This window comes from Haliaeetus albicilla, chromosome 17 (genome assembly GCF_947461875.1).
Source record: "Haliaeetus albicilla chromosome 17, bHalAlb1.1, whole genome shotgun sequence".
Classification (NCBI taxonomy): Eukaryota; Metazoa; Chordata; class Aves; order Accipitriformes; family Accipitridae; genus Haliaeetus; species Haliaeetus albicilla.
This window is the reverse complement of record NC_091499.1, coordinates 25,220,415-25,236,877: the sequence shown is the minus strand read 5'-3', so window position 1 is coordinate 25,236,877 and position 16,463 is coordinate 25,220,415. Positions and strand designations below refer to the sequence as shown.

Here is a 16,463-nt window from a genome sequence, read left to right as displayed (position 1 = left end):
TCAAAATGCAGAACCAAGAAATGGGTACCTTTACAGGTTATAAGGTCCTACCTTATCTCACAGAAATTGCTTTTGATTTCACTAATTAGTCCAAATTTTAAACAGTAGATAATAAATGCCCATCCCCTCTGACACACAGTTCTGCTATCTATGCAGAAGATTTACATAAACTGCCAAGTATTAACTCCATAACTCAGACCGCGTACTAAGACTGTAAAGACAAAATTATATTGTCTGCAGGACCAAAACCAACTCTGGACATTTAAAATTGGTCATGGCTTTTAAACTATGGTCGTGTTTAAACTACGCAGTACAGAACAATCCCATGCACACATACCAGCTTGAATCCCAAACCAATGTAGTCACTACAGCACTGCAGTATACCCTTCTTTTGGCACATCTGCTTAACTGGGCACACCACCCCACTAGTACAGCTACCCTTGAACTCGTTCTACACATGCAAGCATTGTGTTCAGTTACTCAGACCTTCACAGATTGAAGGTCACTGCAGAGACTGGCCACGCTGTTTGGCACACGTTGCCTTCAACAGCATTGCTTAACACCACTGCCACCGCGAGTCTGTCGTCACTTCAGTCAGCCACTCTACGTAGGATTTTAAGATACAAACGAGAAATTATGAGAGATGTTTAAAAAAAAAATAAACAACCCAATAACTTAAGGTATTATAGCATGTGGGAAAAGAAGGCAATCTTACTGAGCTGCAAACACAATACTTCTAGGATGCTGGGGTTTGTGAACATTGAGCAAAAATGGGGCTAATTAAATACTTACCCATTTATTTTAGGTATCAAGGATAAAGAACTCCAAAGATACCATACCCTAGATCTCAGAAAATGTTTTTTTACCAACAGCTTCAGAACCACAAACATAGCCTCCTTTAAATACATCAATACCATTTACTTGCTTTGGCAGAAATACAAGTCTATATGAATACTTTTCCAAAATTAACTGTTCTTATTACACAAACATAATAACTGTTTAAAGCACCTTCCAAAAGATCTCCACCAAGTGGTATTTTAACTAATAATATTACCCATTTAATAGTGATCTCAAGATAATTTTAGAAAGAAAGAAATATATTAAAATCTTCAATATTGAGTCAGCCAATGCAATCTGATGAAATACATAATTCTGGTTACTCAGTAAAATGGTATTAAATGGCCAAAGGAAAAAAGAAATAGGTACTTTATTAGCTATTTCCCCACTTCTAAGAATTCAATAAATAATGTCAAATGGTGTGTGTGATAGGTAAGTATACTGTTCAACTCCCTAAAGACCTATGCTCTTACAAAACACTTGAGGCAGGGAGAAGTATTTCTACTTCGTGTTGAATATACAGAAAAACTCTAGTGAACTCTGAACACACTTCAAGAGCTTGTACAGAATTATACAGCAGGGAAGTTTTCATAAACCCTTTTCTGACAGATCCTATATCAGTACATTTGTCACTAGAGAGTGGAGCAAGTGTGATTAAGTTTAAAAACCAAACCTGAACAACAACAAACTACACAGCTCTGGCACGAGGCAGAAGGCACTCATGCTAGGGATAGCGAAGCAGAAGCAAGGTCTTTGTAATCATTATAATCTGCCCCACAGAAATATTGGCCTGGGAGCAGGCCAACTGACTTGAAGGTCCTGCTGTAGGGGGGTTGTCTGAGGGCAGGGAGCAAGTGGCATAGACCCAGGTTCAATCAAACAGGTTCTATTAAACAGCCACCCCAGGCTAACGGCGGCAATGTGCTCACTGAATCTGAGCAAAAAACGTAGCAAAACAGTACTGAAAGGGAAGTCTATTCCTTAGAGGCTGTGACTTAATGATTTTCATTAAAGCTTTTCAAAATTGATGCAGAAGAATTTGCCTGATAAAACAAGTACCACACCACACCACCACCAGGCTTCTCCACGCTTCAAGTTCCCTTATGCAAAACCAGAGGCAAAGATTAAAATCAACATTGTTTCTAGTTCCAGAAGCATTACAATTCATGCTATTTTAAGAGGGATTAACTTTTTACAAAAATGAAACTACTAATATGAGATATCCCCATCCTGAAAACTTCCTGACTATATTTCAGATTGCCATAGGCAGTATCCAAATGCAAGGGTCCTCACGCCTACCAGCAATAATCGAGAACATCCCTCTGTTATTAAAATCTGTACCAGTGTAAGGCTGTTACTTGGTCTTTCAGATTAAGCTTTTCTCCCTCACCAATAGCTAACTCATTCTGCAATCCTTAAGGTTAATGTTAACATTTTAATTTGTACAGTGCAAAGCAAAATTCTGTCCTCCTGCCCCAAAAAATTTTACTCAGCTGGCTTATGTTCAACTGCAGTATTCAATGCAGAAAATGAAAATAGATTACTACTACTTCTGGGCAACACTTTCAATTTCCATTTTCCAAATGTCCTGAAAAGAATAAAGGACCAAATTCCCTTTAGAAGGGTGCAGTTCAGAAGACTTAGAATAATTAAAACATTTCAAAGGAGTTAAACTGTCTTAACTCTTGCAATTTTACTTCAGAGTGCTCCCATCATATGAGAAACTACTTTACAAACAAGCCAATGGAAAACTAGAAACAACTTGCCCAAGACCATAAGAGAAATAGAATTTTAAAATAGCACATGGTTCAAACTATTGTTTTATCCCCATTATTCAAATTTTTAAAGTTTAAATGATGGTCCCTCTTGAATTCACAGATAATTTAACATACATCTGAACTTCAGAATTAATTATCCACATCAAGGAACTGGCTTGAAAGACTGCAATCGCACTGAAGCTACAACTGTGACTATCACATCAGTTAATACAGATATTAACATTACAGTATATACTAATAATAATTTTCTTAAATTAAGTGCACAATATCATAAATAAAAAATAAATAATTGACGTGTACATTTTCTTAAACAAGTGAAGTGCATCATAAAAACATTCCAAGACCTACCTAGAAAAACCTAACAGAAAACAACAAGTCACCCTTGTAAGCAACACTAATGGAATTAAAACATTTGTGACTTTGTAGGACAAAGCCTAGGAACACTATGGAGTTCAGTGTCCTTCAAACACAGTACTGCCCAGAACAGGACATTCATACAGATATCTTGTTACGCTCTAATCACTTAATTGCTGCCATACAGCATAAAGTTAATCACTCAGCAGGAGATTGCCAACAAGTTACAAACTCTTCCCCCCCGCAAGATAAAGCAAAACCATGACACTGAAGTGCACCCAGAAGTTAACTGAAAAACCCTCCATAGTAGCTGGACCACGGCAGCAAAGCCACTAAATCAATCACATCCAGCACTGGTTACCTTATGCAAGCTGCTCACTGACGTAACTCTATACATAGCACATGGCCATAACCCTTTACAAAGGTAATAGTACCAGGAGAAGTATCTACGATTGACCAGAAAAAGGGACCTAATCCTTCCCAAAAAGTGATGGGTTCTTATGCTTTACTGTTTTTTATGCATATAGAAATAGGCCAAGCCAAGCCAAAAGAATTAGAAGATCAAAAAATCCACACATGGTGTCACTAGGGTACATGCTCTTCAACAGACTAGGAAAGTAATTTTCTTTTATCATTATCCTCAAACTGTATCAAGCCTTATCCAGTCAGCAGCTCAGCCAGCTCCTTTTCATCCATGCCAACAACCAGCCACAAATGACAGAAGCTGAGCATCTACAGGTTGATCTTAATTTATTTCTAGAGAACAGTACACATACTGAATTTCAATGCATTTATATTAGTTGATTTTTAAAGCTACATAAGAAACTCAAAATGTGAAACAGTAAGGATAGTAAGCAGAAATTTAAAAGAAATCTATGACCACATCAGTCCTTTAAAAGGTTTGTCTTTCTTCACCTTCAAGGGCAGCTGTCTGCTGCTCTGCTAAAAATGTTCACTGCAGCTACGGGTTGTTCCTACAGCCCAGTCCCAGACAAGTTCAATATGACAGGGATACTCGAGTTATATTTCGCTGGTTCTGGCCATGAAAAGAATGGATGAAGCCAGCAGACTTTTACCTCATTCCACTACAGTGAGAAGTTCACCATTTCGGTAATGTCTGTGGACTGGGTAGCTGGCCTGCCTGCTGACGCATCCCTCGGAGGTTTGGTGGGAACCTTCTCGGTGTTGCAAACAGAAGAGCACGCGCGTGTAGGGCACAGGAAAGGACTTCTCAAAAAGAAAGAGCAGACACGTACATCACCTCATCTGCTTGAATCTGGGCCTGGACTTTCCTCTTAGCGGCAGGGTGGGAAGCCAACCTCCCCAGCAGAGAATGACTATACGATCTTTAAAAGTTCAGCTTCCATCTTGTCTGGAACAACATCTAAAAGTAAACTCGGGGAGTGGGAGCAAGGCAACAAACCTACACCAAACATGACAGTCTTTACTATGCAATCTAAAAAGAGCTAGAGGGAAAAGAGAATCTCCAAGGCTGATGCAGATACACACAAGGAAAACACTTTTTGGAATGGAAAGAATATGCTACATTTCGTACTGCATTTCTGAATCTTTTGTCTCACAAAGTCCTTATAATCTCAATTTTCAGAAAGCGTCCTGAATGCTGCACAGCTCATTGGTATCACTGCCTGACAATACGCACTAAACTCTGCTGGGTCTCCCTCCAAATGTCCCAGACAATGCCAGCTACCTCAGCATATACATACAATAACACCAGAAGGCAGCACTTCTCTTTATCTTCTGCTACCTCCAAGACTGGGAAGTCCATATATGAAGCACACTCTAAAATTAAGTCTACTATAAATGTTTATAAATTGGCAGAGACATTCAAATATAGAGCAACTGATGACAACAATTAGCCTTTTTTTAAAAGTATCCGACTTTCATTACATATATTTGAGAAACACACAGCAGAAGAGTTACACCAAGGTTAGCCTGCTGGAAAATCTGGCACGTTCCAGCCATATAAAAGAGATCACATTAAAAGCACCACTGGCATCAGATTATGAAGAGACACTCAGTGTTATCACAGTACCCTATTAGAAATCAACCTATACCCGGATTTTGTTCTATTATCTACAGAATATCCCCAGACCTACCTCTAAAAACTGCTGTTGATATGGCTGCCCTTGTTTGTATATTCCTCTGTAAAGCAGTCTATGAACTCAGGAGGAAATGTGCATGTTCAAGAACAAGGCAGGTTCTTAAAGTGATGTGAAGCTACTTGCCATTAAACACAACACCCCTATACTGCGTGATTCCAGAGTCTCACAAAAGATGCTAAATACCTATAAAGAAAACCCCAATCTTCACCCACCAGAGGTGATGTGTTCTTTATGTATGAGATGACAGCGCATTAAAAAGACAAAACAGTGAATCTGCACACTGATAAGAGTTTGTTATAAAAAAAAAAAATCTTTTACCCAGCTATAATTTCACTAGACTGGGAGTGGGGAGTAGGGGTCTCACTATCAACATGAGGAGACAGGAACTGTTCCAGCACCATTACACATAACCCAACTATATCCTCTTCCCTTTTTTCCAGCAGTTTCTAATTCAGAAAATTAAAAGCAAATCTTCGTAGCACAGATACCCTCTGTTACCTACAGTTTCAGACTATTTCAGTCACAACCACAAACAGATTTTTAAGATCTCTGTAATAACAGACCATTGGAAATCTTGCTAACCTTAATCTTATTAAAATTTAGCCTTTACACTATAACAATAAAACTTTGTATTTGTAAGGAAAGAGAGCACAACTTCAGTCACTGCCACCCTCACTCCAAATCTACTGATGAAGATTCACAGAGACCTCAACCAGCTACACGGTTGTTGCCATTGCTAAAATTAGACCGGCTCCAAAATACCCTGAGTGACTGAGAACTGTGAATTTCATACAAGTAGGTTTATTTTATAACAGATTGGCATAAGCAGACTAGACAGCCTGTTTACAAAGGTAAAAACTGAAGTGTTCACATTAAACCTTGAAAGCTGTAAAATTATTCTGCTGCTCCAGGTAATTTCTTCCAGCAATTGCTATATTAAAGCAGGGGATAGAGCTGTACCTGACTTAGTTTCTTTATAGACAGGCTTGATTACAGATAATGAACAGATTTAGGAAATACCTCCCTTCCAGAAAGGATACTGCATGTGAGGATTTGTTACCTTAAAATAAGGAACAGCAGCAGCAAGGAGAAAACTACCCCTGAAATAAAGAGGAAACAAACTTTTCTTTATCAGTGAATTACATACCAAGGACACAGACACAGTGTCCTTTAGACTAAGCCAAAAAAGAATCTGCTGTTTGTTTCGTAAAATCGCTTATAAGAATGTTTGCGACTAACTGTAAACGTCAAGAATATTAGATGTCTGTTTTCAGTAATTTTATAAGTATAGGTCCTAAAGCCATAGAGTAAAAAGATACCATTGCTACATAGTCCAGCTCCATGTGCATCACGTCTCTTTCTCTGTAGTGCTAAACCTGGCTAAATACTGCAGATTTCATAGGTGGGGAAATTACTACTAAATCACCAAATATTAGGAAGCCTGTATTTCTTTGGGGTCTTTTTGGCGAGAACCTGTTTGAAACACTGAATGCGGATTTTTTTCTAAATCATTATAATGCATTAGGTTCACCTATTGCAGAAGAAAAAAATACTGACTCAATGTAAGACCTATCAGAAGGACAATGGCCTAAAAGCCAGTTACTCAGTTTTCCTTTTCCAGCTCATGACACAATCAAATGCGTCCTCTAAAGCATATAGAAAGCCCAGATTTATCAGAGACCTGTCACACAATTTCTGTTCTTGTTTTCCTTCAGACTTCCCAACTCAAATGATCTAGTGTGAAATCTTCACTTCTCATAGCCAGACCTACATGAAAGCTTACTAGCACAGTGTGGATGTAATTCTTAGTTAGTGAACTATCCTTTAGGTACAAAAGCTGCCACCCAAATCATGAGTAAGAAGCAAGACCCAACATTCTGTAAGGGCAGAGTGAGGCAGAGCACATTTGTTACAGCTGGAAAGTTGCCCCAAGTTAAAAAAAAACCACCCTCACGAGAGGGTATAAGGACCACAATGAAATTCTACAAAGTCACCATGAGGTCTAATTTAATTCAGTCTGAAAGGGAAAAAAAAAAAAAAAAAAAAAATCATTGGTAACGGAACATCTCCATGTTTTTTCCTCACTTCAATGTCAGGCGATTAAGATTTCACAAAGTTACAGATGTCTTTATTCCAGCCACTGAGAGAGTCTTGCTACTTCACAACAACAAACAAGGTCTTTAGTCAGCAATCATCGTATCTGTTTCTGGAGAACGTGAGCCATGTTCTCCTTCCACTGAACTTTAAAACTGCCTGTCCCATAGTCAGAATAGGCTTCTCTCGTGCTCTTTCTGTAGCTTAAGAGCAGCACTTGGAGAAAGTTTCACACTGACATTTTTTCCCACCATTGAAATCACGCTAAAGGTAGAATAAATGGCATTTGACTTGTAACAGTCTTTTGGTTGTTCTGAACTGAAGGTCAAATTAAATCTGGTAATTTGTCTACCTCTGTTTCTCATTTGGAGCATGACAGAATTGGACAAAGGAATAACTGGCTATCCCGTACGATAACTGATTTTAATCAAAAGGTATGAACGTAAAGCTAACTTTGAAGTCTACAATGCCCTTGAGAACTTGGCAACAACTCATACAGGAACTCTGTTTCAGAAATAGACATATTTAAAGACACAGGCTGAAATCCACTGCCAGCTGCACTAATGATAAGAAACCAAAGCAATAAACATGGCATATTTGAATGAGCAAGGTGTTAAATCTTAGCATGAATCTGTGATAATCCATGGAAGTATCAATACGGGCAAGAATTTCCTCTAAACACCTTTGAATTTGCAGAATACATAAGCCATAAAATAAGAAGCGTCTCTCAAAACAGTCTACTTAAGAGTCAAACAGTTAACCTCATGCCACTAGAATTTCATGCATGAGTGGCCTTTCTATCATCAGATCTCTTCAGGCTCTCGGACCCCACAACACACCAAAGTGGTGGGAGGGTCAAGGACAACTGCAGTCAGAGCAGAGTCCCAGCACTACCTGTGTGAATGCTTCCAAGTGCTCTAATAAAGATAGGCAAAGGAAGGAGGGACAGAAGCAGCAGAAAACCTGGCCACATAGAAAGGATTGACTCTTCCTGCAATTAATGCCTGAGGAAACAAGATACGTTGCTTCAAAACAGCAAAACGTACCTCTGGATGTAGCTTCCATTCCAGCAGATCTAGCTTCTGCCTCCAAGTCAATTGCCTATAACATTTATTTTCACTTGACTCTAAAAAGAAATCAATAGCATCTTCTACTTAAGTCAGCAGGGAATGAACAAAAAAAATAATCATACTGCATGTGAGGCCCAGTTTACATGTTTAAACACATGTTTAAAGCCATACTGTTGGAGACTGTCCCCAGTTTGTATCTGTACTCTTATTTAGCCCAGAACCTTTATCCTTAAGCGAGCAAACCGACACTCCCAGTGCACACAGGAAGCTATACCTGTTGCTTTGCCTATTGGAAAGCCTGACCTCAGTGTCATTTCACCTACCAGATGAATGACCCTAGAATATTTCAATATCATGAACTCTGTAGAAAACAGATGACAACTGAGAAAGAAACAAGCAGTTGTGCATTAGCGTCATCTGAAAAGATTTATTTAAAAACCGCTAATCCCAGGAGAGACAGAAGCAAACATGAATAATGCCCTTCAGAGATCCACTATTCCAATAATCCCAGCTCCTCCAATCTTTCTCACAACCAGAAAAGTCAGCGCTGCTTTCCAATAAAGTTTAAAACAAGCAAATATAACACACACACGTACACAAAAACCCAAACCAACCACACATCAACCAAAAAAAACCCACGCTTACAGACACCAATTTTGCAAAGGTCAGTTAACACTATCTCTACAACATTCCTTCCCTTTCAGACAGTCTGACTAGATACACTAATATTTCATAAATTCTCAAAAAAACCCACTGCTAAATGAAAGAATTGTGCTCCCACAGAAAAGTCTAAGAAAATATTAATAAGAAATTCAGATACAGAAGTATCAGTTGATTTGAAGACTTTCACCGGATTTTGTTAGCAACAAAGTGTGATTAAAAAGGTTTCTGTGCTTTTTTTCCTTCTTGTATCTGTTGAAATAGCTGAAGTTCACAAGAGGTATAATAATTTCTAATATCATCACAACTAGCATTTTTATCTGTCAGTCATCTAACTTCTAGTCAAGTGATCTATGTAAACCAAGTCCCCAGAGCTGGGAGGGCTTTTATAAACCTAAACTATTTTGATACATGACGCTCCTCAGCCAAGTCAAAACAGTAAAGTTTTTGTATTTGCTACACAAGTAGAAACTGTTCTTCATTTCCTAAAGTCACATGCTGAGTTAGCCAATTTATTCTAAAAGCAGTTGTCCTGGACCAGTTTCAGCATTCCTTCAGGCAAACACACTGTTACTGAAACAAATAAATCTTTTTTAAGTTCTAATACTTTGTTTCAGTAAAAGAGAATAAAAAATTGCAGCCTGTGTCAGTTCTCAAATGCCAGCAAAGAAGCTCAAGAAACAACATATCAAACGAAAAGAAGCAGAATGCGAGAGCTGCCAATCACTTCTGCTAACGATCCCTTCCTCGATCACGTACGTAGACCATATAATCTCCTGAACTGTACGTTAAGCAGCAGCGAGCCCATGCAAACAGAATCTTATTTCACAATGTAGAACTCAGCAGTTAAAAATAGAGGAGAAAGACCTGGGTCAGAAGGCATCTATGCAAATTATGAGCTTGATTAAGGCCACAGAAGAGGCAAACACACCCTTTCAGTAGGCATTTTCAAAAGATATGGGAATATTGAATCTTACTAACAAACCTCTAGTGCAGTTTGCTTAGAACATTCCACAGAAATTCTGGTTACTTGTGCAAACACACCTGTGGCATTCTGAATCATGGCAATTTCCGGGACTTGGGGTTTTTTGTTGTTTTTTTGTTTTCTTTCTAAATCATGCATGATGTGAAAATACTCATCTTGAAAGTAAACTTATGAAAGAAACTTTACAACACTTCTAGCTACAATACAACAGATTAGATAGGATGACCCAGAAATACAGTGACATATTCAATTTCTACATCAAGTAGTTCACATGAGAAGAATTTAGCTTCTGAGCTAGCCCCTGTTTTACCTTGCTTTCCACCCTCTTACCAGGTAGGGGGCAGAAAGGAATCTTTCTTCCCCTTCAAACTCTTACTTCCTTTTCCTGCAGCACTATTGGAAAACTCTTAACCCCCTCACTCTGTAACAGGAAACTTCTTATCCTCTTCATCTCTAAAAAACCCACGACTAAATCTTGAGAGGTTTTCCTTCACAGCTTATTATGAGCTAATTTACGCACGAGTCTTCCTCTGCAAGCTTGGCAAAAATCTTTATCCGTTCCCCTCTCAAACACAACCTCTTCTACATCTCGTCACCCACGCTCACCTCCTTTCTTCCTCAAGCTCCTACCACCACCACTACAATACCTTTGTACTTGCCATAGTAGCAAATGAAATACCGTCTGAATGCTATTTGCTTTCTGAAAGGCTAAGGGATGTACAGCTCATTTCTGCACTTGGTTTCAGGGAGAGTAACAGAAGAAAGGAGTAAATCGCCATGGAAGAGACCATATGCAAGAGCCTGTAGGAAGCACTAAAAATTACTCATCACCACTTGCACTATCCTCTTGGGCAGGAAGCAAAGCCACAGTGTAGGTGCACTAGCAGCTCTCAGTAAGGCACAGTTATGAAATACCAACGATCTCTTCCTAGATTGGGTTTTTTTTATTAGAATGCATTGCAGGCAACTAGTTAGACAGGTCTGGGTTAGTTCTGCTGCTCTCTCTCACACATATTAAGAGCACTTAGTGGTAACAAGTATTTTCAGGATTTGCAGGTAGATCTAGTATATAGGTTTACTTAGCTATTGAGAGATGATAGCGAGGCATGAACACCTTCGGCCATTCTGCCTTCCTCAAGATAGTGAGTTTCATCAAGAAAAAAAAAATATGAAAGTGAGAAGCAAAACACAGCTTTTCAGATACCATCATTGGTAGAGATTTTGCTGCAGAGAAAGGTAATTGTTCAGGATCAAATACATTGCTTTCTGACTTGGGTCAGTATTTCTGTGATTTAGACTGTCATAGGATTACATTAGTAAACAGCAACTACAGCTGAAAACTCAAATTTCTTACATTCAAGACAATGTCAAAGAGAGGAAATAATAAGAATTAAATACATAAATTATTGTAGACTCTCAAATATCTTACAAGTATGGACTTGCATTGGTACATAACACTCCGGTTTCACATTCAAGAGAGTATAATCCTCGCCACATCGATGAGTTGCCTCTCTCAACAGTAAACTACAGTACACATGTGCCCATTCCCCTGTGATTTTACCGCCAACATTGATCATTTGTAGCATTTAGTCAACTTGAGCGCAAGTTTCACTTCCCGACACACTTGTGCTACACGACTTCAGTAACTTAAGCTCTGCAGAAGAACAATATGGGGAGAACAGTACGCAAATTATTGCTATATGAATACTGGTTTAAGAGAATAAGCAAATTACCTTTGCCTCTTCTACACTTAAAAGTTTTCTACCACCACAGTGATCTCAGTCTTAAGTATGACCAGAGGCAAACTCTGAACAACATAACGATATTAGCAGAAACCCCAACCACAGCAAGTCGCCCCAGGAGAAAGCCTGTTTTTCCAATAGAGCCATGCCTCACAGCACGCTATTTTTTGTCTCTTAATCAATATTCTTCCACTTCTGCTTCAAACAAATAAGATTCATCAAATAAAAAAAACTAAAACAAACGAAAGGTTACATGGCCAGGACCACAGCCAGCATTCCTCTGATTATACACTTGCCTTGGCTATGTACTTCATCTTCCTTTCTCTTCCCATGCCCTAATTTTCACTTGACTCTTGTGTGGACTTGGATGCTGTAAGCACTTCAGATCCCCGTTAAGAACTTTACATTAATGCTTCTGCACACCAATATCAGTCCAAAGAGGAAAACAGACTCTCCTCTTTAGTCACAAGCTTACAGTACTCAAAAATGTGGGGGACAGTGAAAAGATTTCATTTGTCTCTCCCCTCCTATGCCTGTATTTTATAGTGATGTTTTTGGACTTGCATCACTGTTGCCCAACTTCCAGAAAGGAATTCCGTATTTGGCAGCTAAGGTGAAGCTCATTTTGTACCAATTCTCTTGAGAGCTACAGATACATTAACAACAAAGTAATCTGAGAAATTACAAATAGCGACTGACTTTTATTTTTTAAAAAAGTGTATTACTATATTAGCATATAAATCTACACACTTCATTCAGCTGATACATTGTACAGTACAGGGCAGTGCCAAACCTTTTATACTTGCCAAAGGATAAGGAGGGTCTGCCAGAGCAGCACCAGCTACTGAGCAGGTGGTGAGCCTGGCAGCTGCCCAGGGGACAACTCCTGGCTCTTCTGCTGCCATCATCTTGGAAGCTGAGCACTCTGTATTTCCGTCATTCCCTCCGTAACAAGATGAAAAAGCACATACCTGCTTTTTAAGAGGTGTTTTGAAACATACAGATTAAAAATATTACCTACATAGTTACTTGGAAAGAAAAAAAAAAAGTATGTTTGTAATTTCATTTTAATCATCTCTGTTGCCCAAACCCAGGTAGCGAGTCAAAGAAAAATAACATAGCCGTAGCGTGACAGAAAGCAGCCAGCTCAATTGTTTGTTTAAAAGTAAGCAGAAGCAAGCAGCAATAACTAGAAAGGTTTTATTCACAGGAAGATTTCAGCTTTTGCAAGTGTTACATTGGCTGTTGCTGCTACAGAAGAACAGAGTGGCCTATTTTCTACTTCACTCGTGCATCCCATTACTCCTTGCACGCTCCTGACTAACCAAGAGCAGTATCTTTTCAGCTTGCTGACTTGCCCAAACATCCTCTTGCAGGTGAGTTGACATCCTGGTGAAGGAACAGAAATACTTTGTAGTGGCCTGGACTGACCGGCTGATCTTTCCTGAAGAGTAAAGGGAAGTAATTCAGGGATATAGAACAAACAGAATTTCCAACCCTCATTTCTTCCTAAAAATTGCCTCCCATATGATAAGGGGATACAGGAACTGAAACAACTAAGCACAACATCATGGCTTAAACTGTGACCAAAGAAGCAGCAAGGAACATAACGAGGAGAGGTAAGGCAGGAAACAAAAATCACACTTCCCTAAACGTGACTGGAAAAATCGCTTTCTTGGTTTTACTGGATAAACGTGAACAAGTGTCCAGAAAACCACGAGCAAAAGCCAACATGACGTTTTGAGGTAGTACACACACACACACAAAAATTGTAACAGGTTTTCCAGCTACATAAAGAGCTCAAAACTTAACATTGACAACTGAATTGCAATCATGAGACTTATATCACTACTTCCCCCCCACAAAGCCACTGGTCCAGTTTTTGTGTACACTGAAATAAACCACTAGACAGCTTATATAAAAGACCCTTACTTTCTAGCCCTTCTGGACTGCAAAAATGTTAATGAAAGTTTTGTAAACCCAGGTGCCTAATTTAGCTAAATACATAATGCAGGTAATACCGCTAGACCTCATCAGAGCACACAAACACTCCTAAAGTAAATGGAAGCTGCAGGTGCTCAACATCTTTAAAAATATGCTCATGCAGTACATGCAAATGTCACACCAACATTGTTCAAACCTGACTGCCTATTTAAAAAAAAAAATCTTTTAACTTTCATAGAAATCAATCAGCTCACTAGAAACATGCCAAATGATACTCCACTCTAGGCTGAAAAAGCCAAACTAAGCTGTTACTTTGTTGAAAAACTGCTTTTATGCCCAAGCCATTCATGGAGATCTAAGCAATGCAGCCACTTTTTTTACAAGCATTTTATCGAACAGCTTGCCAAGCTCCATATAAACACATTTTACTATTTCATAAAGTTTATATGCCAAGTTTTTGAAACATGAAGTGACAGGATCTCAGTGGAATTTCTGTAGAGCTACAAGGTTCTTATTGCCCTCAGCCTCCCGAGACTGTAAATTGACTATAAGAAGAAAGTAGCCAGATTCTTTCTCTTTTATACAGGAACACCTTGCAAATTTGAAATACTGAAACAGTCCCTATGATCAACCAAAGAAGAATTCCTCTACATGAGGCTCAAAATCCCCCAGTGATCAGCACACTATAAATATGCATCACTGCTAGGTTTCTGTTGCCTGCACTGGAAAAAGTTTTTCTCTGTCATTAAAGACCCCTTAACTTAAGAACTAAGGCTAAATATCCTCCACCCCTCAGAGATATTTTAGCTAGATATTTTCACAAGGAAATCAGCTTATCTTAATGATTTAGGATGGGTTTTGATTTTTTTTCTAACTCATTCACATCTTACTTTCACCCAAGGTCCTAAAGTTACACAAAAGCAACTAAGAGTGACCTCACCGGTGCCATAAAAAAGAAAATCAAAAAAACAGGGAGAATAATCCAGTTTCCAAGCTTCATGAAGTAAAACCTCCGAGTATATAGTACAGTTGCATTTGGGCCATATTATATTGCATTTCAATCTATCTGGCTGCCTACTGAAACTTTGCACTTCCTTTTACCAGTCAGTTTTCTTACGGATCAAGGTCTCCCTTTGATCATTACCAGCTCTGACACATTAGCTATCTTTTTATCATGTTTACTTTTGCTTTACTAGCCATTTGCGTTTATAATACTATTGTTATTGTAGGGATTTCGAAGACATGTCCTTTACGGTGCTTTGTAGCATCAATGTAATTCTTGCAACGTCTTTCCATTGCCAATGACTAAAATGAAACAGATAAGCTAGACATCAAATTTCATTTTTTTCATGAAACAGTAAAACCTCTGCCTCTTCTATGCTGTTCTTACAAGCAGTAATTTTAGGGTTACTATAGCAAAGAACAGCAAAAAACATTTAACCAGCATTTTGGGCATTTTTATTACCACTTCTTCTCATATATCTCAAATATATAATATAAATAAATTGAAAGTTAAAAAAAAAAAGAAAACACGACTACTAAACCCACAAATATTAGAAGAGCTCAGTGGCAGCTGTAATACCCAGAAAGGCTTTAACATTGCCTTTTCAAGTTAGCTATACTCTAGGTTTCTTAAGGTTGCAGAGCCAGCTAGTCAGAATCAGAGCTCGTTTCCCAGCATTTAATCCTCCACCTGAATTAGTGTGCTACCTTTCAGTTATTAATCACTTTGATACTACATCCTGTTAACTCAGAGTTTAAGTTTTCCAAGACACACATGAATGCAATTTACTCCTACAGAAAAATCCCTGGACTTCTCCATTAATCTAAAGCAGCAGCATTCCATTAACCACTTCCAGAACTTTATTTTTAAAATTGCCATTTTTCCATATTCGGTCTTCTCTCATCCAAAGTTTCAGTTGCCTATGATGGAAGGCTATTATTCTTTGGCTTTCTGTTAGAAAGGTATCACCTCAGATTTGCAAGTGTATTTTAATTGAACTTTACAGTACGCTTAGAACACTTCTGTCAGTGCAGTCCATGTTTGTGCACTAGTCACACGCCACAGTGAAAAAGCGCTTAACGGCTCTTCTTGGGGGGAAAAAGAAAAAAAAAGAAAAAAGAAAGGGTTCTATTAGGAAGCTGCACCTGCATGAGAGCCTTACTCAGGCCTCAGGACTCCTCCTCCCCAACAACTGCACCCCAGCTAAGCAATCCCAAACTGCAGCCCGAGCTCCCCATCGCTCTCTTTACCACCATACACTGAAAATGGCACCCACGGGACACCTACCCTACGGTGCCCGCTGTCTTTTCCCCAGGGAAAAGGAGGAAACCCGGCTCAGCCAACACAGGCGGGCTAAACGACCTCCCGGACCCGCCGCCGAGCCAAGCCCGCCCCGGCTCTGGGTTCAGCCGGGGGCTGAGGCCAGACCACGGCCCCACACCCCGCGCTCCCCGGTGAAGGAGCATCGGCCTGAGGGGGAGACGGCGGGGAGGGGCGGGCGGTAGCCGGGTGCCCCTCACTCAATCAAACTCCCTCGCTTTCCAGCACCCCCCCCACCCCCCCAACCCGCGAGTTCTCGGAGCGGAACGTCAAAAGCACGAACGCGGTCACACAAAAGATGAAAGCCTGACACCCGGTGCGTGAGGACCGAAGGCGAATCCCGGCGGCACAGCCTGACAGACGCAGCACCCCCCGCCCGCTGCCGGGGTGCGGGGGCAAAGCGGGACTCGCCACCGCGGCCTCGGCCGCCGAGAGGGAGGGCACCCGCCGGGGACGGCGACAGCGGGGCGGCGGGCTCGTCTTCCCCTCACACGAACGCCAAAGCGCTCGGCGGGCAGCCGGGCACCCCGTAGGGCCGCGGGGCCGCCCTCCG

The 16,463-nt window shown here is 40.0% G+C and overlaps 1 protein-coding gene across 2 annotated transcripts in view; it reads right to left on the bottom strand.

The window, feature by feature from the left end:
- Nucleotides 1-16,463, bottom strand: part of CDK19 (cyclin dependent kinase 19) — a 127,012-nt gene that overhangs the window by 110,102 nt on the left and 447 nt on the right. Inside the window, exon 1 of one of the 2 annotated variants that reach the window (XM_069805079.1) lies at nt 8,233-8,252. The exons of the other annotated variant lie outside the window; for it this stretch is intronic. The gene's annotated coding sequence lies outside the window, so the exon portion shown is untranslated. Of the gene's footprint in view, nt 1-8,232; nt 8,253-16,463 lie in introns of those variants that run through there. 2 annotated transcript variants of the gene reach the window in all.